Source organism: Bidens hawaiensis, unplaced genomic scaffold, assembly GCF_021521415.1.
Source record: "Bidens hawaiensis isolate Kalapana, Puna unplaced genomic scaffold, B.hawaiensis_p1.1 tig00049269_1, whole genome shotgun sequence".
In the NCBI taxonomy this organism is placed as follows: Eukaryota; Viridiplantae; Streptophyta; class Magnoliopsida; order Asterales; family Asteraceae; genus Bidens; species Bidens hawaiensis.
Window position 1 is genome coordinate 46,099 of NW_027498831.1, and position 27,790 is coordinate 73,888.

Below are 27,790 nucleotides of genomic sequence, written 5' to 3' on the forward strand. Positions count from 1 at the left end.
ATGGATCATGAAATTGTTGAAATGAACATGCAACTACTCAACAACACTAAAACAACAACACCAACAAAGGATGCTGCTTCAGATATTCCGTTGATCGATCTCGATAGTACGTACTTCAGACGATGATGATCATAATAATGTTAATGAAGGTCATAATAATAACAAGAGGAAGAAACTTTCTGAAGGAGTCATTCTTCCGGATGGTTTTCTGGATCCTTTGCCGCCAAAGACATTGCCACGTGTCACGAGTTGTAAACAGTTTTGGAAATCCGGTGATTTCGAAGGACGTCGTTCCGTCGGTGATTGGACTGCAGCTTCAGCTTCAGCTTCAGGTATATATGTATGTGGAAAGGCATTCAACTATTTAATATTAATATTTATTGTTTGTTTTTCAGAGGGTTAGTTAATTAAATTTGAAGTGTTTGGGTTTAACTGTTTAAGTATATATGAAACTGCGATTAATTATTATACTTTTAGGCCTAGTGACGTCCAAGGAGTTAATTAGCTAAAACTGATTTGATAAAGACTAACGAATGGACACCCGCTCCCTTTATGGGCTAAGGGCATTAAAGGCAAGCTGGGTTAAGCTGTTAACGGACTTTAACATTCTTTACATCACACGCAATAACTTAATTTAAGAATTGTTTTTAAATTAAACTGAGGGGTTAAGCAGGTTGTAGAAAGGGGTTAAAGTGAGTGATGTGGCCCCTACTTAGGGTTAAGAGCCATGGATATCCATGGATGCCATAGGGTGGTGGGGTGGAGCTCGGGTATCCAGGTATTCAGTTAACACCACCGCCACCCTCCCAAAAGTCGCCGGTGGGTATTGTTCATGGGTAGTATTTCACCGTTGAAGAGAAGAGGAAAGGGTGGTGTTGTGTGTCCAATGAATAGTCTCTTCTATTCCGTTAACACTATTCAGTTAACACCACGATCGTACAGAGCGCCAAGGGTGTTTGAAATGACAAAATATGGTGAGACAAATTGTGACATTCGTGACAAAACGAGGTATATTATATTCACTATGTAGCAAGTAAACGATAAATCGGTTAATTCGTAGTGCTTAAACGAGTAACCGAGCGATACTAATTATGACCCGTATACATACTGAGGGGTCATATACGAGTTATAGATATATTATAGAGGCTAACATATTGATATTTATGCCCCACTACGTTTAAAACTCTTTAAACGAAAAAGGTTTCGTTTATCGATACGCTATAAACTTAAACGCAATCGTTAATATCAAAACGAGCATTGTAGCATCCGTTAAGCCGAAAAAGATTTATAAAACACTTATATGACATGTTCTAAGCAATCCGTGAAAATATTTTGGAATTTTACAACGAGTCAGTACGTTTTTCTTATTTTACAAAAAGAAGCTGAAAAACACTCGTTTTCGCGCTGGTTTCGCACTCGAACTAGTTTTCTTATGAAAAACCGGACCCGAATTAAAATTTGAAACGACGTTTACGCGTGGCACGAAAACCGAGGCACCATTGGGCTAAAAGGAGGCCCAATGGGCCCTTATTAATTGCGGCCGCAAGTTGGGGGGATGGACTCCCTTTTTATAGCTTGTTAAATAAGCTATGCCTTAAACATATTAGTTATTCCAAATACATCCTAGAAACATCTCAGTTGTGTTCTTCAAGTTTTCAGCCAAGTTTTTGAGGTAAACCCCTTAATTTTCATTGATTTCATACTTAATTAACATAGTTTAAACATGAAAAATTAGTTATTGATTAGTTTTAAACATGTTTAACCATTCAAAAACCATAAAAATCAAGTAAAATTATGTTTTGATGTTAAACATGTTTACAAACCAGGAACATATACTATTTTGATCAAAAACTCGGATTAGAACATGCATACAACATTTTTACGGTTTGAAAGTTCGGTTTGAACCCAAAACCGAAACCCTAATTATTAAGGCTGTCACATGGATGATTTATGCTTGGTTTGATGTTATATGATATGTACATACACTGAGTTTGCAACCCGAGACCCGGAAAGTCGTTTAAGCTAGCAAAACTCATCGAAAACCGACAAGGTAAACCCGTAACACTCGTTTAAGGGCTGTTTAGTATTAGGTTGTGACGTGCTTGTTTTTTGTTTTTGAAAATTTTCAGGGACATTAGGGATCATTTAAATGAGTCCCTGTTCAAATTTGGTAATTTTTTGATAAACGGAGAATATTTGGTGAATTTATTTCCTTTTATGAGCGTTTATTTGGGAAAAATAGCTAAACATATTGAAAAATTATGAAATTTGGTTTTGGAGATTAATATGTGATGGTAAGATCACTGGTAAAGTTTGGGGATCATTGGAAATGCCTAAGTATGGTTTGTGCAATTATGATTTAACCGAATTTTAACAGCCGAAAAACGCACAAAAAGGCATTTTCTCAAAAGAGTTAGGTTCTGGAGATTTTGCAGAGGCTATTTAATAATATTGAGGCCATTTTTAAAAATTATTGGATTTTTCGGAGGTCGTTTGTTATAAACGAGCCATTTATTACACGATTATAACCTATTAAATGAATTTTTATAAATAAATAAATAATCATAAAATTTCTGAAAGTATTTTTATAAAATTTTCCATATTTTAATTTATTTTTAAAAATTTTTACATAATTTATATATAAGTACGTATTTAGTTATGATTAATCAAAGATTTAAATTATAATTGTTTTAACGAAACCGACAGTTTTGTGTTTAAAGGACTGACTGGTATGTCAAAATGTCAAAAGTCGTCAAATATCATATTTTTGAATGAAATTGATAAAAACGAACTTTTTACGAGAATTCCGGACAATTCGGGTGGATTGTACGCGTTTTGTATAATCAAACCCGTGTGAAAACGGAAACGAACCCTGCGATCAATCCAAATACCGAAACCTTAAAATTCTTTTATAAATTAAATCATTTTATCAATCAACATGTTTACTTAAGTTTTTGTGATCTTACCTAATCCCAAAACGCATAAACGATCAACTTGGCTAGGCTAGGGAAACGGTGAAACTGAGCCAAATCCAGTTGTTATCATTTCATAGTATACAACGTCACAATCTAAGACTATGGTCATGTTCTGGGCCTAACAGCTATACCCAGATTAGTTATACAGCCCGATTTAGCCTAAACACTGTACTAGTATTAATGATACGATACCGTTTATAGGAATCAGGCTATAAGCGAGGCACCTGACCTATTAATACATAATTTATGTGCGAACTACGATAAGGTGAGTTTCACGACCTCCACCTTCTAAACTGTGTTACGAACTTTTGGGGTGGAAAGTATGTTTACATATACTTATATACTTGAAAACGTGTGATGATGTGAATTATCTAAGTACTAACACTTGAAAGTCCCCACAAACACAAGTGATTAACTTCGTGCCGGTGACGTGTGGATAGTACTATCGGTTTGACAAACCCAACTGACAGGTCCGGTGGGGTATGCCGGGACATGTATGTAAGGCCCCGTTACCGGTAGCCCTACTTTCGTGTTGGATTTACTCATAAACGCAGTTCTAAATATCAGAGTTAATTAAAACATTCGCGTAATATAAAAGCTTTCATAAAACATTTCATAACAAAACACGTCTTGTCTTAAAACATCATTTTGTCTTTCAAAATAAACGAAACATTAAACTTAAACGTCTTGAGTCTTCCGATGCCAGCCTCTTATTCAGTGCCACGTGTCTCCTCAAGCGAGCTGCCTCATCCTACTCACCTGCGTGCATACTAAAAGTCAGCTACGCTGAGTGAGTTCTAGTTAATCATACATCATACAATACAAATAAACTTATATTCTTTCATTCATAATTTCATACTTTCTTACTTTCCTTTTTTGTATTAACTTGCTTTCATATCTTACGTTATAAAGAGCATTACGCCCTACATTCCTCGAGTATTATTAGGGCTCGGTACCCTCCTTCCTCGAGTATTATTAGGGCTCGGTACCCTCCTTCCTCGAGTATTATTAGGGCTCGGTACCCTCTTTCCTCGAATATTAGTAGGGTTCGGTTCCCTAGTTCTCGAATTTTAGTAGGGTTCGATTCCCTCTTCGTTACCATACAACCATACATCATACCTCGAGTATTATTAGGGCTCGGTACCCTCTTTCCTCGAATATTAGTAGGGTACGGTTCCCTAGTTCTCGAATATTAGTAGGGTTCGATTCCCTCTTCGTTACCATACAACCATACATCATACCTCGAGTATTATTAGGGCTCGGTACCCTCTTCGTAACCATACAACCATCCTTTCCTTCTGTTATTAACTTTATCACATTCATACACATAAGCATACATATCATACTTACCTTATACTTAGCGTTCCAACCTGACAGTACGTGCAATATCCGAAGATCGTTCACGTACCGTCAAGCCATCATTCATACATATCACATTATTCACATAAGGCATACACTTATCTCTTAGGATAAGCGTATTAACAAACATATCGAGTATGCACACAGCCCCGAAAACATAACACATAAATGGGGCTAGAAACTCACCTGAATCCTGTTACGCTCTCCGTTAATAGTTATTCCCTTATTCAGTTGTGCACGGCTGACTGTATAACAAGTATACGTATCAATTAACTACTACTACTCATGTTGTATTTCTATCTTTATATGACCCACAACGAACGGGGATCCGGGGGCAGCGCCCCTGGCAGCGGGGTCTAAGGGGCGGCAGCCCCTAGCAGGGTCCAAGGGGCAGAGCCCCTGGCTGGGGTCGAGCTGCCAGGTCAGCTTGGAAAAATTTTATTTCCATTAACTGTCTTAACACATTTTTCATTAGGTTTTTAATTTATTTTCTAAGCGAACTTAACTTTAGGCGAAGTTAAACCTTAAGCTAACTTAGCTTTAGGCGAAGTTATCAGTTAGGCGAACGTGGCCTTAGGTGAAGTTACCAGTTAGGCGAACCTGGCCTTAGGCGAAGTTACCAGTTAGCCGAACTTGGCCTTAAGCGAAGTTACCAGTTAGGCGAAGTTACCAGTTAGGCGAACTTGGCCGTAGGAGCTTTGAAGGCGAAGTTAAGCTTTGAAGGCGAAGTTGGCCAGTTCGCAGGCGAAGTTGCCCAGTTCAGCTACGGGTTTGGTTTTTATCAAGCATTTTGGCGATTTTAATACTCTTGTTTTGGTTCGACATCACCCACTAACGTTCCCTAACCATTTTCGGTCGTATATATATCCCGTATATACTATAAAGCTTGGATCTTTAAGCTTAAGGACATTCAAAAGGCTAAACGTTCAATAAAACGTAAACTTTAAAGGTCAAGAACATACCTTTAGCGCTCGTTCGATATTGGTTAGCTTGTTTATGCACTCTAGATCTCGTGTAATAAGATCTAATACCAACTAACGTTTACTCTCTCTCGGGTCTTGCTCGTTTATGGTGTGTGTGTGTGTTTGGAGTGTGTTAGAGAATAAGATGGAAATGAAATGAGGGTTTAGGGTTTTAGCTTGGTTTAGGGGATATTTATATCCCTTAAAGCCCATGGACCTAAGGCCCATTCTCATTTAATCCATCTCAATTAATCTAAGTCCATGATTCGTTCTTTACTCGATATTAATTAATTAATAACGCGAAATCACTAAACGTAACTTTCTTTATTCAACATTATAAATTTTAGGATGTTACAATGTAAACCCAGTTGCACATTGTCATTTATACTTATTACATTCTGCTATGTGGTGTTAGACATAGTACATACTTGGGGCAAAGTGGCTGTTAAATGCCAACGGGAATGCATGGGCAGGGGTGGCCATGTGTTTTAGCTCGTTTCGGTTTCGCTTGTGGCTTAGTATAATACATCATACACATACTTATATGTAACAATTTGGGGATTTCATGGCCACCAAACCAGTCACCCAAAAGAATCAACAACAAACTCATAAAAGTCTAGGCATCTCAACAAACAAATGTTGTACTGTGCAGCGAACACAACTCACCGACTCAGATACATATCATCATCGTCTTACCTCCGCCACCACCGCTGCCTAGGGTTCCGAAATGGAACCCGACAACAGTGGTAAGGTAATCGGAGCACGGCAGTGGACAACATCAACACTTACTTTTAACACAATCATAGACAACCAAAAGTCACCGGTCTCCGCCATCGCCGGGTTTACAAAATTAAACCCGACAACATGTTGAAGAATTGGAGCCATAATAAACGAAATCGGAGTAACAAAAGATGAATCAGAGCCATAACAGACAAAATCTGAACTGGCACAACATCACCCTCAGACTTCCGCCATCCGACACACCACCGGTGGCCGATGATCTCTAAAGCAATAGAGAGAAAGCAACCGATGATGGTGGTTCGTGGCTAACGGAGACCTGTTGCTTTGGTTCCATTCACATGGAATGAAGATAAGAGGCGGCAGTTACACGATGGTTTGTGCCTGAGGAGAGAGAGACACCAACCACAGCCACATCTGTTGGTAGCTGTATGGAAAGCATCAAGAAAATAAATAGAAAGGTGTGTGAGAGAGACGTGGAGCATTTTATGCATAACCCAAGAACACGTGTCCAAACCCAACCCAAAAGGCACAACAATAAGACCACGAAGTACAATTGATGATGCGCGAATAGCAATGAACAATCAGAAGTTCAAATTTAATATATATAACAATTAGTTATACTTCAATAAAAAATTAAATCTTTAGTGTAGTTCAAGGTTGCGCCGTTAGGCGTCATCCCTTATGATAGTTCTGGGTAGTTCAAAATAAAAATGGGATGACAATGCATAATTGGTTGGGTCGTAGTAAAGGTACCCTTACCTCTCACTAAAAAAAAAGGGGTTTTTTTTTTTTTTTGAATGTTCAAGCTTTCCTCCTACTATTTACATTATACCGCCAAAGCCAGGAATCGAACCCTGGACCTCTCACCCAAAGACCAAAGCCTTTACCATCCCACCAAAGTTGTAACCCTACCAGTGTTAATTAGTTAAATTTAGTATTTATGTTTCTTTTAAATTATTATTTTAGTTGATTTTGGGGTTGTTTTTAGAAAGCAAGTAGACAAACGCTAGAAAGTGAACAACATTAAAGAAGTTTGAGATGAAGGCACTATAATTGAGAAAATTATCAGGAGAAAAATGATAATATTATTGAATGGTCAAACCATTACATGATTAAACACCATTTTATAAGTAAATTGGGGTTTGGAATTTGGACTAGGGTTTAAACGAGCCTAGTCGAGCCTCTAAGCCTCTCGTTAGCTACTTGATACCAGCTCATTAGATAATCGAATCGAGCCGAACTTAAACGAGCTCAAGCCGGGCTTAACATATCCAGCCTAAACGAGCTGTTCATTTATATGATTTTTTTAATTTAATGTTTATTAATTGATATATTAGTTACTAGTCTATATACCCGTGTGACACACGGGTTGAACGATTATTTATTTATTTATAAATATAATCTATGAAATATTTTAAAAATCAAATAAATATATAAAGTAACTTAAATATGACATAAACGATAAAACAAAGGTGGATTGAAATGTTGATATAATAACTATAGTGAATTAAAGAGACAACCTAAAAGTAGTGATTAAATGACAAGAAATACTTACATTACAGCAACAATAAGGGTGGATTGAAAGAACGATTTGCCTAACGTTAGATCTTAAAATATCAAGAACAAATATAGTTTTTACTTTCTAGGGTTATAAGCTTCATTCATTGAAGAGCACGGACAAGATTTTGAAATTTGAAATTTGAAATCTGGATAGGATTAAACTTTCAAATGTACGAAGTTTCTGAATAATGAGTGAGAGAGAAAATGAGAGAGAAAGTAACTTTAAATATGATCCATATTTTGTTGGCTTAAAATTTAAAAACCATTTTTGATAAACTTGACCCGTGAGACATGTGCAGGTTCAAGGAAGCAACATATCACGACACGTCAATAAATTGCTTGTAAGTTTGACACGTGTTTAAAAGACATGTGTCACCAAACTTGATCTTCTTTTATTATACAGGGAGATTATTACATATAAAATTATGATATAATTAAAGTAGTTTATATTATGTGTAAATATATATATGCAAAAATTATATATTAAAAAAAGCTATAAAAAAATAATCAAAACAATTATTAAGTAATAAACGAGCTGAGCTCAAGCTTGAAAAACTACTCATGAGACAAACTCGAGCTTTTGAAATCAACCTCTAAACGATATGTCCTAGAATTTGGTTTGATCTCTATCTTTGTAATAACATGCAACCTTAGGCTAGTGTGAATATAATTGTTATTTGCACAATTTTGTACGGTCACATATGTACTAAATTGGAAAAGGGAGCCAACGTGGGCCGTCAGGTTAGTGCACTTGGTAGAGGCGCGTGCCACTTAGAGGGGAGATCCCAAGTTTGAACCTTTATAGTTTAAGATTGGCAAGAGCAAGTTATAAAACTCATTTGTTTCATATTTGTAGGTGGTATCGATCATTTAAGGGTTAGTCATAAATGGGTTCTCGGCGGTAATATTAATTCAAATATTCATAATTCCTTAAGTTGGTTATTTATCTATAGTTTTTTTTGTCCTAATTATAATCACTAATTATTTTGGTAACATACGTGTGTATATGTACTCATGCAGCTTTTGCCGAGCTTTTGGACAATTCACTAGATGAAGTACTTTTCCAGTCTATACACACATACACAACAATAACAATAATGTTATTATCATTATGTTATATATTTTGATGTTTCACTTATTTGCTACTTTGTTAAGAGTTGCAGTGGCGCAACATATGTGAAAATTGATATGCTTACAAATAAGAAAGATAATGAGAGAATGCTTTTGATTGAAGGTATGGGTTATTTTTCAATTCGGGTATACGAAATATAAAATCATTTCTTTAAACAATTTTCACCTACTTACTATTGTAGATGATGGTGGCGGGATGAGCCCAGAAAAAATGAGATATTGCATGTCTCTTGGGTATTCTTTGAAAAGCAAGGTTAAGGATACAATTGGACAATGTAAGTGCAATTTTGACCCATTTACTTATTAGGGTAATTTTGATTTATTTTCTTATTTATTTGCCCTTGTAATTTTGAATAAATGGAAATGGATTCAAGACAAGTACTATGAGGCTTGGAGCGGATGTTATTGTCTTCACTCGGTGCTCTGGAAAATATGGGAAAACGTTTGTGGTCTATTTATATTACGAACCACGTATTCTTTTTAATAATAATAACAATGATTTTAAAAATACTAAATACTAATAAGATTTGATTTGATGTTGCCTTGAAGGCCTACACAGAGCATTGGTCTATTGTCCTACACTTTTCTAACGAGAACAGGGAAAGACGATATAATAGTTCCCATGGTAATTAAATTAACTCATGCTTAAATTATTTTCTAAGTATTTGAATCCTAAAAGCTAAAAAGTTATTGAAATTTCATGTCAAACCATTTAGCTGGTTGCAACGTGTATTTGAAATTTGTTTATGAATCTTTTCATAGCAAGTAACTCGTGGCTCGATTTAAAAAAAAAACTTGCTAGAAATCTGCTCTTTTACAAGAGCCAAGCCAAGCCAAGCCGAGCCGAGCAGACTCAATTTGTTTAAGAAATGACCCAAGCCGACTCGATTTGTAAACGAGCTGAGCCAAGGTAATCTCGTTCGTTTCCTGCTCATTAGGTTTGTTTAGCTGGCTCGTTGGCTCGCTCGTTAGGTTTGGTTAGCTGGCTCATTGGCTCTTTTAAATTAAAGCCCAAATTTTAATAATAAGCTGTAGCCCAAAAGTGTAAGGCAAATTTTAATATTTATATAAATAGAAAGTATGTTGGTTTTTTTATGGTATTTGCCCTATTTAAATAAGAGGTAGCCCAAATAATAATATATATGTATAATTTATAATTTTTGTAGGTTATTAATTATGCGTTGTGTACGTGCATGCTAAAAATAACTTTTTCTTTATATATAACAGTTTTTGTAAAAATTAAAATTATATTTATAATAAAATAAGCGTGCTGGCTCGATGAGCCATGAGCCAACTCGACCGTTTTACATGTCGACCTCGATCTCAATACCAACTTGGCTCACTCGGCCTGTCTCATCTCTTTTACAGCCCTAGAAGTAACTTATTGTGGGCTGTTTTGTTTATTTTTGGTGGTTGACTCGTCGACTACAACAAAAAGCTTGATTATGAGAAAAGTGGGCAAGAATGGAGAAAGATAAAGCGATCATCAGCCGGTGACTGGAATACAAACGTTGAGACAATGGTCTCCATTTTCAAGTGAAGCAGATCTCTTGAAACAAGTGATACTTCTTTTATTAATTAATCACATTGCTTTTACATGTTGATAATGGATTCTTTTATTGCCTAAAAGCACATATAGTATTTTTATATTGATATCTTTTTTCTTTTAACCTTGTAGTTTGATCATATGAAGGATCAGGGTACGCGCATAATCATTTATAATCTATGGGAGGATGATCAAGGGAAATTAGAGCTCGATTTTGATGCTGATGATGATGTTTGTTTATGTTATTCTTGATATTCAAGTAACTCCTTTACGGTCATATTTTACAAGTTTAATAGACATTATTTATTTTCTCTTTCAGGACATTCAAATTCGAGGTGTTAATCGAGACGAGAAAAAAATAGAAATGGCACAACAATATCCAAACTCTAGACACTACTTGACATACCGTCACTCACTCAGGGTAAACCTTAGTTTTGAATTTTTAAAACAAAAACATGAACAGGCATAACCTGTTAAAAATGGACCGTGTTTGAATTTTTAAAACAAAAACTTGGTTTAAATGGGTAGTGTTCGGGTTGACACAAACTTATGTGTATGTGGGTTAGGTTGAAATCTTTGACACCAACAAAAATGCGAGTCGTGTTTGGGTTTCCTAATTCAACCATCAGCCTATAACCCACCTCAACCCGACACGATTGAGATCCAATATTTTATAATTTTGTTCTTTCTTTTTTTGTCAGAGTTATGCATCGATTTTATATCTAAGAGTCCCTCATAATTTCCGGATGATTCTTCGTGGGAGAGATGTGGAGTATCATAGTATAATAAATGATATGATGATGACAAATGTGGTCATGTATCGCCCACATCCCGGTCTTGAAGGGATCCCCAAGGATTCAAATGTAATAACAGTTAAAAAGTAGACATATTTTGACTAGACATATTTTGACCCGTTCTCCAATCCACCCATTTTTCCACCTGTATAATACTTGTGTTCTGTTTGTGCAATTAACAAACAGATTGTTGTTTTTGCTACTGTGGGGTTTGTAAAGGATGCAAAAGCTCATATTGATGTTCAGGGATTCAATGTTTATCATAAAAACAGACTCATCAAGGTAGATTTATTGTTGACTTTTATGACACTGCAATTGTTCTAAGCAACATTTCTCATATTGCAAAATGAATCTTGTTTTACAGCCATTTTGGAGACTCTGGCATGTTGCAGGAAGTCGTGGTCGCGGGATCATAGGTATGTGTGTGTGTACGTACATATGAAAAAGATCATGAGAAAACTAATATGATATGAGAAAACCTAGAAACTACAACTAACCAATCGTTTTTTTTTCATTTTTTTATTGTAAGGTTATAAACGTAAAATATATAAAAGAAACAAAAAAGTATGTATTCTATAGTCCACGAAGCGACACATATATAACTTGTACGGTACATATACGAATTCGTATAAGACACATATATGTAGCTTCGCTAGCTACATATTTGTAACTTCATGAGCCACAACTTTTTTCTTATCTTTTTTTCCATTTTTAACCTTATAATTAAAGGATGAAAGAAAATAGAATTTGATTGGTTGGTGGTAGCTTTTTCGGTTTTATTATATCTTTATGGTTTTTCATGGCCCCTTTTATATATACTCCTCTTGAGAGAACTAATAAAGAACCCGCGTAAAAAATCATTTTTAATTTCTTTTTTCTTTTTTCTTTCTTATATATTGTTATTCTTTATCAAAAGGTAATTTAGAAAAAAACATAAAATAATATCGATCATGAAATTTCATATATTTTGTATATGTAAGTGTGCGTGTCAGCGTATGTCATATTGTTTTATGACATATAATATAACAATATTGTTGTATTGCATATATGTATTACAACAATATTGTTATATAATATATATGTAATACAACAACATTACATACATGTAATATGTCTAATATCGCAATAGAGTTTTTCTTTTAGAAAGGTAAACCTTATAAGAAAAGAAATGAGATAAGTTTGGGTCCGTGAGTTTTTATTGGTTCTCTAGATCAAAACTTTCGTTGTTTTTGGTTTGGTTGGTTAGGTGTATTGGAAGCTGATTTTGTTGAACCAGCTCATGATAAGCAAGGGTTTGAGCGGACCACGGTTCTTCAAAGACTTGAAGGACGCCTTCTTTAAATGCAGAAGACATACTGGTATATGTGTCGTTGATAGTAATAATAATGTTATATTTATATGTTAAAACATAAATATTTCTTGATTCAGGTATGCAAACTGTCACAAAGTTGGCTACACTGATGGGAAAAGTGCCGAGGACACAGGTATTTGCTATACTATTTTGGTAGTTTCTTGATATTGCGTCAAAAATCAAAATCGGTACTTTTAGGTGATATGCCTAGTAAAATATTTTGCTTACTGCTAAATTCGATTATTTAGAAAAGACTGAAAAATTATTTTTTGCGTAATTGGAGAGCCGACAGACGTCTCCTTGATTTAAAAAAGCGTTAGGCGAGGCGAGGCGTTTTGGTCCAAAAAACCGAAGCGCAAAGTGCTAGGCGTGAGGCGAGAGCTTCGCGTACGTGAGGCGCTCAGTACAAAAAAATACTAAAAATTAATTATACATGACATATTCTACTTGTTAATCAATAATAAAATAAAACATATTTATAAAACTAAACATGATCAATACTTTATATGTAGTTTAAACATTATAAAAACATACTTAAAAGTTGCAAAACACTTGTACATTCTTGAAAAACGAGCTGATTAAATATAAAAAATGTATTACACAAGCGTTTAATAATAAAAGAAAGTATAAGTGTATAGTCATATATATGACTACACACTTATACTTTCTTTTATTATTAAACACTTAAAGTATCTATAATATATATAAACGAAAACATAAAAATCATACGTGTCGTGATGTGGTCGTTCCCCCTTTTTTTGGAGTCGTCAGATTTGCTTGATTTTTAAATGGAGGCTTCTCATGCATTTGACCCGAATTCATGGGTATGGGTCTTACCAAACCCATATATTTCTTAAACGGGTTATAACATCTCATTAAATAAAAAATTATTCTCACCAAATTATTAATGTGAAAATCCTATAAAATAGGATATACTAAAAATTAATCTTATTTATTTTAAAAAAGATATATATATATATATATATATATATATATATATTATAAATTTAAAAAACCAATTTTATAGTAAAAAAAATAAACGGATCTTGGGTCTCATCAAACCATAAGTATATTATTAACTTTCATAAATATTATTTATAATTAAAAAGCACTATTTCAAACTAAGTTTTACACCAATCGACTCGTATCCTCCTAACGATCAAAAGCCAAATTTAAAAAAAAACTCTAACGCCGTTAAGTCAATTTTAACGGGGGACCATTGGGGGCCAACTTTTTTGAATTTGAGACCGCCAGTGGTGATAAAACGAATAGGGATTATTATTGGCCAATACCATTTAATAGGGATTATTAAAATCCAATATTCCAAAAAAATAAACGGGTCCCGGGTCTCATCAAAACCATATAGTTTTTAAACCGGGTTATAACATCTCATTTATTTGTGAAACAATTTATCATCAAACCATAAGTATATTATTAACTTTCATACAATAAAAAAATATAAATTCAAAAATAAATAAATATTAGAACAAACAATATAAAACAACCCCCGTAACACGGGGGGATAAAAACTAGAAGTGTATATAGTAAAAAGGAACAATGAAGAAAACATACCTTGAGTCATAAAAAGATGTGTAATAATTAGGAGAAGATAAGTTTGAAGTAATTAAAAAAGATGGGAGTAATAATCGAGGAGCAAATAAACTTTGAATATAAAAATTAAAGAGTGATTTGAGTTGAAGATAGAATGATATATATATATATAGCTGGTAATGTTCCCAACGTGAATATTTTAAGCAAATGGTCCCAAATAGTTACGTTTTTTTATTTAATTCAGACTGCATCACATGAAGCGCTGCCTCAAGCGCCTCACGCCTCACCCGCTAATGCATCGCCTCATGGCGCCTCATGTAATTTATCGCCTTACGTTAAATAAGGCGTTTTAAAAAACTCCTCGAGCGCCTCACGCCTGAGGCGCGCCTTTTTAAACCAAGGACGTCTCAAAGTCAGTTATAGTGTTTCGTTATTGTCTATTTTTTGTCAATAATCATAGTAGGATGTTTTGAGCAGGAAGTATTATGTTTGTATATTCGGTAACATAATCTGTTTGAAACCGTTGACAAAATTTATTAGTTATTTTCCAAGAATAAATGGAAGTCCTACCTTTTAATTATAATCCAACCGGAAGTCCTACCTTTAAATTCTAATCTTAATTTAGGTCAAATGAGATTTTATCATGGTTAATTTGTATTAATAGTTTGTAAAAAACAGTATAAGTTTCATTAAATAACGTATGGTCTTATACACCTTGTCTTTATATACATGGTAAGGACCATTACAGAACACTCATTTATTTCGAGAACAAAAAAAAACAAGTTCAAATCATTTAACTTTTTAATTACTGGTTCATATTTTTAAAATTTTGTACTTCTTACCTACACGTATGTAGGTAATGTACATAAAAATCTAACACAAAAATTCATATATTTATTAATTTATACATTATCTTCACAACGAAGACAACCATACCCAATAAAATATCACGCATAGCATAGCTATTAGCAGGGTCTGGTTTTGGCGGTATGTAAATGTACCTCTGTCCCAGTGGATCAGAACATGTAGGTAACATACACCCTTGATATTGCTAGGCTAGAAGCCCTTTAGTGAGTTTTTTTACATAGCTAGTGATATGTTGTGTGTTTTGGTTTTTACGTACCTACACGTGCATTTTCAGGAAAAACGTTTTCCGCTATATGCACATGTACATGTAACAGAAAGCATGTGTATTCACATGTGTTGGAAACAAAAATCTCATGGTATGCGTGTGTTTAGATAATAAAAATATATGTTTACAGATGTGTAGGTACAAGATATATATTTGCACATATTTAGGTAAAAAATACATGGTATGTATATGTGTAGGCAACAATAACAAAAATAGATGTGTAGTAATAACCTACATTAGTAGTGAGTGCTACTAGATCTGATCCAACTGAATAGGGGACTTGGATATGCTCTTTCTCCTCTACGAATACATTATCTAGTTAATAAGAAACCTCATGTATTTTAATCATCAAAGAGATAAATACTCACACAAGAAATATAACTCAAAACCCTTATTACATAACTCGTGCTCTCTCATCTTGCTTATGAATCCATATATGGGTTAATCTCATACATAAGTTAACATAACTTAGTTGACATGTAATCTCAGTAAATCTTGACTTGGTCACTAAGAAACTCATTAAACACAATAAACACCCCTTAAGCCCACAACCCCCTTGTTGCTACATGCGCCCGGCTCCCCATCTCACTGATTTGTGAGTGGGCTTCCCGGTGATTGGAAATTACCAATACCACTAAAGATCAATTTCATTACATTGGTTATTGCTGAAGATTAAAGCGGAAACAATTAACACCACCAAAGTGTTAAACCAACGAGATTGACAACTAAGAATGAATTAAAAGCGATACCGAATTAGGACTTGGAAAAGAATTACAGAGAGCAGTTTACAAAGAAGAAAGACAGTTAAATTAGTCTCTAATTAACGGCTAACTATCGATTTTAACTAACCACAAACTAAATAACAAACTTATTAGCCAAAGTTATAGAAACTATCCTCAAACTTTTATTAGTTGTCAGAAGCTAGTAACTTTCTTTGAGCCGTATTGACTTTCACATGTAACTTTAATTTGACATGTTAGACTTGGCATAACATCATAAAATATATTCTATCATCCCATTTTTCATTATTAAATTTCTTTTCGTTCCAGCCAACCAAACATGCCCGAAAGCCAAAGGCATTGGAATTAATTATAAAAGACATGAATGTATAATTTATGAAACCTTTTTTTGTAACACCCCGATCAAAGACGGCGGAACATGTCGGGGTAAAACGGATTGCCCAAGAACACAAGACACTATTAAAGTGACAACATTTAATCAACTCAGTAATTCCATTCAATCACCAAAGTAACACATATTGTTCATACAAATAACATTAAAAACGTAAGAAATAAATATTGTTCATTCTTCTAATAACCTAGCGGTATCAAAATAGAATGATGTCTTCAAACTCTAACTCAAGTAATAACCAAACACGTAACATGCATAAAATAACATTTGTCAACACGTATGTTGGTAAGCAATTTCATAGTTTTGAGTATATATAATATGAGCGAAATCCACAAACGTATATGAGACTATAAATAAAAGCATCAATCGTGGTATATAAAAACATATGTAATGAGGATCCTTTCTACTCGGTAACAACCGACATACTCGGATAATGAGGCCCTATTCTACTAGCACAAGGCTAAGTAGTTAGGGGAGCGTATGATCATACTTAATGAGGCTCAACAACAACATAAAAATAAACACTCGTGCACGTAAAGCATATGAGGCATATAACACACAAAAGAGCAAGTATTCCAAATATCATATACCCTAAAGTTTGTGGTTTGAGAAAAGTGTATAATAAATCATTCTTGTTTTGAATAAGTATGCATGTTACCCCAAAACATAAAAGGGAAAACGGGGATGAAATGTACTCACGTTAACTAAGTAACTTGAAAGATTGATTCGTGAATAATCGGAGATCGGGTTTAACGAGCAAGACCTAGATTAAACGGGTCTTAAGTTAGTAGGTAGTCTTGGAAGGGTTTAAAATAAAATATGACAAGTAAAGTAAATAAATGAAGTTTATGGTTTAAAAATGTAAATACTTGGGAAATTAAAGACATGTTATAAAAAGTAAGTTTACTCGAAACCGGGTCTTGGTCTTTCATTCATAATTATTACTCAACCTATGTTAAGTAACTTATGTGGGTTATAATGCACTAATGCAAGACCCTTTGGGTATATGAACACCAAAACAAGGTTTTAATCCAGTGTTCAGATTTGATAACTTGGGTCTAGATAATTAACTAAACTCAAAGTTAACTTTCCAAAATGTTTTGAGATAACTCAATAAAATCGAAAGACTTAACCAAGTATATAGTTCTATTATGAAGAACCTTAACGTCCGTTAAGTGTGTATTTGGTATCACCGGTCCAAGCTTGTTATAAGATCAAGTTGGATACCGACACACCAAGTAAGTTGATAAAATACTTAAAATTAGTTTAAAATACATTCTTGAATAAAAGATGAGTTTCGATGGCCAAAAATACACTTGTGTGCCTTAGGCAAGTGAACTCGGCTTAGTTCGGTTTTGGTTCGGTCCTTAACTCGGAATGATACCGAGGATGGTTGCCACATACCCAAATACCATAGAACTATCAAAATGGTTTTAGAAGTTACAAGGTTCAAATCTTTCATAAACATGTTTATTTAACTATTTTAAACAAAACTAGTAAACAAAACTATTTAAAACAAAAGCTAGTAAACAAGAGTTCGGTCTTGGTTCGGTCTTGATTCAGGTCTAATCTCGGGATGAAACTGAGACTAGTGACTTCATACCCAACACCATGGAACTCTTTAAACATGAATTAAAACTAAACTACTTACAATATAAACAAAAGCATTAAAGGGAAATAGTATAAACAAGACTAGTAAACAAGAGTTTGGTCTTGGTTCGGTCTTGATTCGGGTCTAATCTCGGGATAAAACCGAGACTGGTGACTTTATAACCAATACCATGAAACTCTTTAAACATGAATTAAAACTAAACTACTTACAATATAAACAAAAGCATTAAAGGGAAATAGTATAAACAAGACTAGTAAACAAGAGTTTGGTCTTGGTTCGGTCTTGATTCGGGTCTAATCTCGGGATAAAACCGAGACTAGTGACTTCATAACCAATACCATGAAACTCTTTAAACATGAATTAAAAGCTAAACTATTTACAATATGAACAATACTAGGAAAACATTAAAGGAAAATAGTATAAACAAGAACTACAAAGAGTTCTCCATGTAGCCTTGCCTTGTAGCACATCACCTCCCGAAGAAGATGAAAGCCGAAGGAAACAAGGGGTGCATATTATATATATGTTGTGCCACAAGATATGAATTAATAAGTAACAAACAAGAATTAAAGAAGGTTATTGCTTGATTATTAAGAACCTTAGAGGTTAGAGATATGAACTTTATTTGGGAGAGAAAGAAGATGAATGAGCAAAGAAAAATGAAGAGGATGGGGTTGTTTATATAGGTAAGGAGTCAAACTTGTTTTCCTTGTTTTATATCAATACTTGCATGTGTTTTTTTTCAAAAAAAAGGTTTAAATAATACAATGTAGTAACAAATCCAAAAGGTAAGAGATGATTATGAAACATAAAAATCCAACATTTTATATTAGTGAAAGATTTGGTTTACAAATCGGGTCGGGTTTTGATACAAATACAAATACAAACAGATCGAAAATGACGAATGTTACAGTCTTCCCTACTTTAGGAAATTTCGTCCCGAAATTAAGAAGAATCCGTAATAAATAAGTGCGGGTACTTTTCCTTCATCTCGTCTTCTCGTTCCAAAGTAAATTCAGCGCCACACCGTGATTCCCAACGGACGTTAACTAAACGGATGCGGCTACGTTTGGTTCGTTTCTCATTGCGGTTCACGGTTTCAACGGGTTTTTCGATCATTTGCAAGGTTTCATAGATACGTACTTCGTCGAGAGGTATATGGAGGTTATCTTAGGCTAAGCACTTTTTGAGGTTTTAGACATGAAAGGTGGGATGAACACCGGCAAGTTCTTGCGGTAAATCTAGCTTATAAGCCACTTTTCCAATCCTTTCGAGGATTTTGAATGGGCTTACAAAACGGGAAGCTAGTTTTCCTTTCTTTCCAAAACGGACTACCCCCTTCCAAGGGGATACTTTGAGAAGGACAAAGTCGCCAACATTAAACTCGAGAGGTTTTCGCCGTTTGTTGGCATAGCTCTTTTGGCGACTTCTAGCAGTAAGGAGATTTTTGCGGATTTGATCGATACGATCGGTAGTGTCTTGAACCATCTCGGGACCGGTGATTTGGGCTTCACCAATCTCGTTCCAACAAATCGGAGAATGACACTTACGACCATAAAGAGCTTGGAAAGGAGCCATCTCAATGCTAGAATGATAGCTATTATTGTATGAGAATTCAATAAGCGGGAGATGAGTATCCCAATTTCCACCAAAATCAAGATCACAAGATCGAATCATATCCTCGAGAGTTTGGATTGTGCGTTCGGATTGGCCATCAGTTTGAGGATGGTAAGCAGTGCTAAGATCTAGGCGAGTGCCCAAGGCTTCTTGAAGCGATTTCCAAAAACGGGATGTGAAACGAGCGTCACGATCAGAAATGATTGTCAAAGGAATACCATGGCGGCATACAATCTCACGAACATAGATTTGAGCGAGTTGTTCAACGGAGTACTTCTCGCGGATCGGGATGTAGTGAGCCGATTTGGTTAATCGATCAACAATGACCCAAATGCTATCATTTTGCTTTTGAGTAGGAGGCAATTTGGTGATAAAGTCCATAGTAACGCCTTCCCATTTCCAAACGGGGATAGAAGGTTGCTCGAGTAAACCAAAAGGTTTTTGGTGTTCGGTTTTAACCTTTGAGCAAGTAAGACATTTCGAGACATAAAGTGCTACGTCCTTTTTCATACCCGGCCACCAATAAATAGATCGAAGTTCGAAGTACATTTTATCCGCACCGGGATGTACGGAATATCGCGACATATGAGCTTTATCGAGAATGAAAGTACTAAGTTCATCACGATCGGGAACCCACAAACGATTTAAAAAAAAAGCAATCCATCGGGTTTGGTTTCAAGTTGAAGTTCGGCTCCACATGACATTTCATAATACATATTGCCTTCATCAATGGAGGTGCATTGGGCTCGATAGATGCGGTCTTGGAGATCGGTTTGAATGATGATGCTATGAAGCAGAACAGATTTGACATTAACTTTACGACTAAGGGCGTCGGCTACAACATTCGCCTTACCGGGGTGGTAGCGAATTTCGCAATCGTAATCACTAAGTAATTCGGCTCATCGACGTTGTCTCATGTTGAGATCTTTTTGGTTAAAGATGTGTTGTAGACTTTTGTGATCGGTGAATACAACACACTTTGTGCCATAAAGATAATGTCTCCAGATTTTTGAGAGCGAAAACGACGGCACCAAGTTCGAGATCATGAGTCGTATAATTCTTTTCGTGATCCTTGAGTTGCCTTGAGGCATATGCGATAACTTGAACTCGTTGCATGAGAACGCAACCGAGACCTTGGTTGGATGCATCGCAAAATACCACAAAGTCGTCGTTTCCATCGGGAAGGGTTAGGACGGGAGCGTTGCAAAGTATATGCTTTAGAGTTTGGAAAGCTTCTTCTTGTTTCGGTCCCCATTTGTAAGGTTCTCCTTTATGAGTTAGTGCGGTGAGGGGTAACGCGATTTTAGAGAAGTTTAGAATGAATCGCCGATAATACCCGGCCAAACCAAGGAAAGATCGGATTTCCGTGGGTGTGGATGGAGTTTTCCAATCTTTTACGGCCTCGATTTTCGCGGGATCAACATGAATACCTTTATCTTTGACGACGTGACCCAAAAATTGAACTTCTTTTAACCAAAATTCGCATTTGGAGAATTTGGCATAAAGTTGTTCTTTTCGTAGGAGGTAGAGAATGGAACGTAAATGATGTTCATGTTCGGCTTGGGTCTTGGAGAAGATAAGAATGTCATCGATAAAAACAATTACGAATTTGTCCAAGAATGGTTTGCAAACACGGTTCATGAGATCCATGAATACCGCAGGTGCATTGGTTAATCCGAAAGGCATAACAAAGAATTCGTAATGTCCATACCGAGTACGAAAAGCGGTTTTAGGAATGTCATCTTCATAAACACGCAATTGATGATAACCCGATCGAAGATCGATTTTGGAAAAACAAGTTGCGCCTTGAAGTTGATCAAAGAGATCGTCGATGCGAGACAGGGGGTAACGATTTTTAATGGTGAGTTTATTGAGTTCACGGTAATCGATACACATGCGAAACGAGCCATCTTTCTTTTTCACAAAGAGGACGGGAGCGCCCCAAGGAGAAGAGCTTGGACGGATAAAGCCCTTATCGGAGAGTTCTTGAAGTTGGTTCGATAACTCTTGCAATTCCGAAGGAGCTAAGCGGTAAGGAGCCTTGGCTACGGGAGTCGTGCCGGGCACAAGGTCGATTCGAAATTCAACAGGACGAACGGGTGGAAGACCAAAGACGTCTTCGGAAAAAACGCCGGAAAATTCACAAACAACGGGAATGTCTTGAATTTTCTTTTCTTTTGGATCTTTCACCACCGCTTAGGCTAGGAATGGAACGTACTTTTGGCGTAAGTACTTACGAGATTGAGAGCAAGACATGAGGTTGAGTTTCTTGGGGATCGTTTTGCCAAAGACTTTGAGAATTTTGCCATTGACGAGCGGCATACGAATGAATTTGTCATAACAAACGACTTCGGCACGGTGCAAAGCTAACCAATCCATGCCTACTATGATGTCAAAGCTTCCCATTTGCATCGGGATGAGGTCGATCGAGAACTCGTGCTTGCAAAGAGTGAGGATACAATCGCGAATGACCGAATCGATGATGATGGAATTTCCATTGGCGAGTTCGACAAAAAAAGGGGCGAGAAAGTTTAGTGCGGGATACGCCAAGAATAGATTCAAATTTAAAAGAAACAAAACTCCTATCAGCTCCGGTATCAAATAAAATTGAAGCTAAATGCTCATTTACTAAAAACGTACCGTTCACCACATCGTTGGCAACTTGAGCTTGGTTGGCGTTCATCATAAAGGCACGCCCTTGGTTTCCGTGGTTGACTTGTTGAGCTGGAGGAGGAGGGAGAGCTTGCATGGCTTGCAGGTGTGGTGGGGGAGGAAGGGCTTGCATGGCTTGGATCGGTTGAGCGGGAGGAGCCAAGAGTTGCGGGATTTGGGGTTGGTAAGTTTGAACTTGGTAGGCTTGGGTTTGGTAGTAGGGTGCGGGTATGATTTGGGCTTGGTTAACAAGAGCAAGTCGAGGACAAGCATTGCGGAAGTGATTCGGGTCTCCACAATTGAAACAAGCCCTAGGTTGGGATGGAGGGTTTTGAGCAACAGGAGCGGGACGATTTTGGTTGGATGGGGCAAACCTCGGTGGAGCGGGTTGCCCTCGAGAGGCTTCTCGACACACGTTGTTAGTGTGACCATAGCGGTTACAGTTGGTGCAGTGGCGACAAGCAGAGTAGGAGGGATGATGACGTTGACAAGTGTTACATAATGGGTGCGGTCGGAATACGGTTTTCGGTTTTGGAGTGCTTGGGATTGGGATTGAGGTTGTGATGGGTGGGTGACAACATAGTTTCGGTAATTTGGTTTGGCTTTCTTTTTGGTGTGGTGGGTGGAGTTGGAGCAGTTGATGGCTTGAGGTTGTGGGTCGACTTTAGCTTGAGGGGTTGGTTCGGGCTTACTCTTGTCACTCGTTTTCTTGATGGAGAGGGTATCGTCTTTGACATGGTTTTCAGAAAGAGCACCGGCGAAGGTAATAGCATCATGAAGGATTTGCGAGTTGCGACTCATCACCGAGTCGTGAATTTGCATAGGCAAACAGCCGACATACTTGTCAATAGCCCTTTCGAGGGGAGTGACCAAGTGAGGAACCAAGAGACTAAGCTCGTGAAAGCGGTTGGAGTAGGTGGAGTTGTCACCACTCTCTTGCTTGAGTTCCCAAAATTCGGATTCGAGTTTTTGAAGTTCATGTTTTGGGCAAAACTTTTTCATCATGACTTCTTTGAGCTTGGTCCATGAGTAGGCCATAGCTACTTCCGCTCCATGGGTGAAAATCTCGCTATTCCACCAAGTGCGGGCGGTATTCTCAAACATGCTAGAGGCATACGTGGTCTTTTTGAGTTCGGGGCACTCACAAAGAGTAAACACACTTTCCATTTTCTCGAACCATTGTAACAAAGTGGTGGCACAGTTCGTACCAAAGAATTGGGATGGGTTGGCACTAGTGAAGTTTTTCAAAGCGAAAGGTATGGGGTTGGGTGTGGTTTGAGTAAGGTGGGTTGGGTGGCTTGGATTTGAGTTATGAGTCCGGGAATCACAGCGGCGATTTCTTTTGCTACCATTGCGGCCATCCGACGACCGGAGCTCGGCTTGCGTAGTTGGCGACGGATTGGAGGCATTCTAAAATAATAAAAGAGAAATGGTATAAGTTTGGGGTAATTGATATAAGTATGAGGGAAAAAGAGTAAATGTAGGGTTTAATAATTGTGAATCCTAGAGTTATGAGAATGAGAATGTTAGTAAAAACCAATTTATACTTGCATCAAAAGATAAAAATGTATATATATTTATAAGTTTCAAACTTTTGCCATTCAAAAATTGGAGGTTTTGAGATTTTGAAATTTATATATATAGTCGGGAAAATCGTACATGAAATCACCAGGGTTTGATATCCCGACAAATAAAGTTGTATAAAATAATAGGTGGATTCGAACATGTGCACGTACCACCGCGTCTTAATTATGTTGTTGTGACTCAAATAACGATAATAACATATAACAAAAACGGAAAGATACAACGAGATGTTAAAAACAACTTGTATTTTTAACACCAAAAAAATATAAGGAGGCAACCGGAACGCTTGCATTCGACAACTTAAAGTATTGACATATATAACACGATTTGTAGGCTTAGAAAACGCACACTATAATTCAACCATTCTAGGTAAGTATATCACCTTCGATTCTTGGAATCTTTTTGTCAAATGGTCGTTTCATAGTGTTTCGCTTTCCATGATGACTACAAACCCGATATAAATGCAACCTTTAAGGAGATATTAAATAACGGGATCCAAATTAAGTTTGTGATCCATAAAACACTATATAAAATTAATGTTTTGCGTTTTAAGGTAAGGATACCTTGGAATACTATGAGAATGTGTGCATGTGTATATTTTGTAGATTAAATGAAATGAATAAGCAATTAAATGTATAAGTGTAATGAACAATCAAGTAGGGTAACACGTATAAGGACCCTAAAGCAAACTATACTAGGCCGTTACGTCTAACCACCTATCTTATAGTCTTGGCTCTGATACCAATCTGTAACACCCCGACCAAAGGCGGCGGAACATGCCGGGGTGAAACGGATTGCCCAAGAACACAAGACACTATTAAAGTGACAATATTTAATCAACTCAGTAATTTCATTCAATCACCAAAGTAACACATATTGTTCATACAAATAACATAAAAAACGTAAGAAATAAATATTGTCCATTCTTCTAATAACCTAGCGGTATCAAAATAGAATGACGTCTTCAAACTCTAACTCAAGTAATAATCAAACATGTAACATGCATAAAATAACATTTGTCAACACGTATGTTGGTGAGCAATTTCATAGTTTTGAGTATATATAATATGAGCGAAATCCACAAACGTATATGAGACTATAAATAAAAGCATCAATCGTGGTATATAAAAACATATGTAATGAGGATCCTTTCTACTCGGTAACAACTGACATACTCGGATAATGAGGCCCTATTCTACTAGCACAAGGCTAAGTAGTTAGGGGAGCGTATGATCATACTTAATGAGGCTCAACAACAACATAAAAATAAACACTCGTGCACGTAAAGCATATGAGGCATATAACACACAAAAGAGCAAGTATTCCAAGTATCATATACCTTAAAGTTTGTGGTTTGAGAAAAGTGTATAATAAATCATTCTTGTTTTGAATAAGTATGCATGTTACCCTCAAAACATAAAAGGGAAAACGGGGGATGAAATGTACTCACGTTAACTAAGTAACTTGAACAATTGATTCGTGAATAATCGGAGATCGGGTTTAACGAGCAAGACCTAGATTAAACGGGTCTTAATTAGTAGGTAGTCTTGGAAGGGTTTAAAATAAAATATGACAAGTAAAGTAAATAAATGAAGTTTATGGTTTAAAAATGTAAATACTTGGGAAATTAAAGACATGTTATAAAAAGTAGGTTTACTCGAAACCGGGTCTTGGTATTTTATTCATAATTATTACTCAACCTATGTTAAGTAACTTATGTGGGTTATAATGCACTAATGCAAGACCCTTTGGGTATATGAACACCAAAACAAGGTTTTAATCGAGTGTTCGGATTTGATAACTTGGGTCTAGATAATTAACTAAACTCAAAGTTAACTTTCTAAATGTTTTGAGATAACTAAATAAAATCGAAAGACTTAACCAAGTATATAGTTCTATTATGAAGAACCTTAACGTCCGTTAAGTGTGTATTTGGTATCACCGGTCCAAGCTTGTTATAAGATCAAGTTGGATACCGACACACCAAGTAAGTTGATAAAATACTTAAAATTAGTTTAAAATACATTCTTGAATAAAAGATGAGTTTCGATGGCCAAAAATACACTTGTGTGCCTTAGGCAAGTGAACTCGGCTTAGTTCGGTTTTGGTTCGGTCCTTGACTCGGAATGATACCGAGGATGGTTGCCACATACCCAAATACCATAGAACTATCAAAATGGTTTTAGAAGTTACAAGGTTCAAATCTTTCATAAACATGTTTATTTAACTATTTTAAACAAAACTAGTAAACAAAACTATTTAAAACAAAAGCTAGTAAACAAGAGTTCGGTCTTGATTCGGGTCTAATCTCGGGATGAAACCAAGACTAGTGACTTCATACCCAACACCATGGAACTCTTTAAACATGAATTAAAACTAAACTACTTACAATATAAACAGAAGCATTAAAGGGAAATAGTATAAACAAGACTAGTAAACAAGAGTTTGGTCTTGGTTCGGTCTTGATTCAGGTCTAATCTCGGGATAAAACCGAGACTGGTGACTTTATAACCAATACCATGAAACTCTTTAAACATGAATTAAAACTAAACTACTTACAATATAAACAAAAGCATTAAAGGGAAATAGTATAAACAAGACTAGTAAACAAGAGTTTGGTCTTGGTTCGGTCTTGATTCGGGTCTAATCTCGGGATAAATCCGAGACTAGTGACTTCATAACCAATACCATGAAACTCTTTAAACATGAATTAAAAGCTAAACTATTTACAATATGAACAAAACTAGGAAAACATTAAAGGAAAATAGTATAAACAAGAACTACAAAGAGTTCTCCATGTAGCCTTGCCTTATAGCATATTACCTCCCGAAGAAGATGAAAGCCGAATGAAACAAGGGGTGCATATTATATATATGTTGTGCCACAAGATAGGAATTAATAAGTAACAAACAAGAATTAAAGAAGGTTATTGCTTGATTATTAAGAACCTTAGAGGTTAGAGATATGAACTTTATTTGGGAGAGAAAGAAGATAAATGAGCAAAGAAAAATGAAGAGGATGAGGTTGTTTATATAGGGAATGAGTCAAACTTGTTTTCCTTGTTTTATATCAATACTTGCATGTGTTTTTTTTTTTTTTAAAAAGGTTTAAATAATACAATCTAGTAACAAATCCTAAAGGTAAAAGATGATTATGAAACATAAAAATCCAACATTTTATATTAGTGAAAGATTTGGTTTACAAATCGGGTCGGGTTTTGATACAAATACAAATACAAATACAAAAAGATCGAAAATGACGAATGTTACATTTCTGGTTATTGTATAGAGCCTTCTCCTGATCAAACAGCTGAAGCTACTATAAGGAGAAGTTCCAGGACGAGACACGCTCCAAAACTAGACAATATTCATTCACAACCACACAAAGAAGCAGTTATAACTAAACCTAACAGGCGTCCTTCTGCAGCCACTAACCGTAATAATAATAATAATAATAATAATAATAATAATAATAATAATAATAATAATAATAGTAGTAGTGGTAGTAGTATTATTATTCTTAATATTGGAGAAAAAAGGGGTACATCAAATGGGTTTTCTGGTGTAACTGCAAGCTCGTCTGAGTCAACATTACCTTTGACCGAAAACAACCAAATTACGCAGAATAAACGTCATGCAAATGGTCGGAGAGCCCGTCTACTTTCAGCGTTAGAGGTCAGTCTTCCTGATTATTCTCCAACTGTAAAGCGGTAAAAGCTGTCGCACCACCTCACTTAGGGGTACTTTTAACTGATTTTACTCATTTTAACTTACAGTTAATTACCATTTTTAGCACATTACTGATGTGGCAGTCTCACTACAGTTGCTGCAATTTGTAGTTATTAGAATGCCAATTTAAGTATTTAATCCTTGCAATTAAGGATCCATTAACTTGGAAAACTTGTATTTACGATAATTTATAAGGGGTAAAATGGGAATTTTGAAATTATGTTTATCTATCGCTAAAGTTTATGATAAGAGGTGAAAAGGGACACTTAGCATATTCCCTGCCAGCGGCTTTTAAAAAAAATCACCAATAATATGACGCAGCGGTTGAACATGTCATTTGTCACCAATCACCATAAGCTGTAAG

The 27,790-nt window shown here is 35.9% G+C and overlaps 1 pseudogene across 1 annotated transcript; it reads left to right on the forward strand.

Moving 5' to 3' along the window:
* LOC143597948 (protein MICRORCHIDIA 7-like) lies at positions 1-27,411 on the forward strand (annotated as a pseudogene). The gene is made up of 17 exons (XR_013147017.1): positions 1-106; positions 150-332; positions 8,454-8,498; positions 8,618-8,652; positions 8,753-8,831; positions 8,911-9,003; positions 9,086-9,170; positions 9,278-9,353; positions 10,167-10,287; positions 10,407-10,505; positions 10,594-10,695; positions 10,976-11,137; positions 11,255-11,350; positions 11,433-11,484; positions 12,315-12,426; positions 12,497-12,552; positions 26,987-27,411. The product of XR_013147017.1 is annotated as a protein MICRORCHIDIA 7-like (transcript).
* Positions 27,412-27,790: the final 379 nt, after the last annotated feature.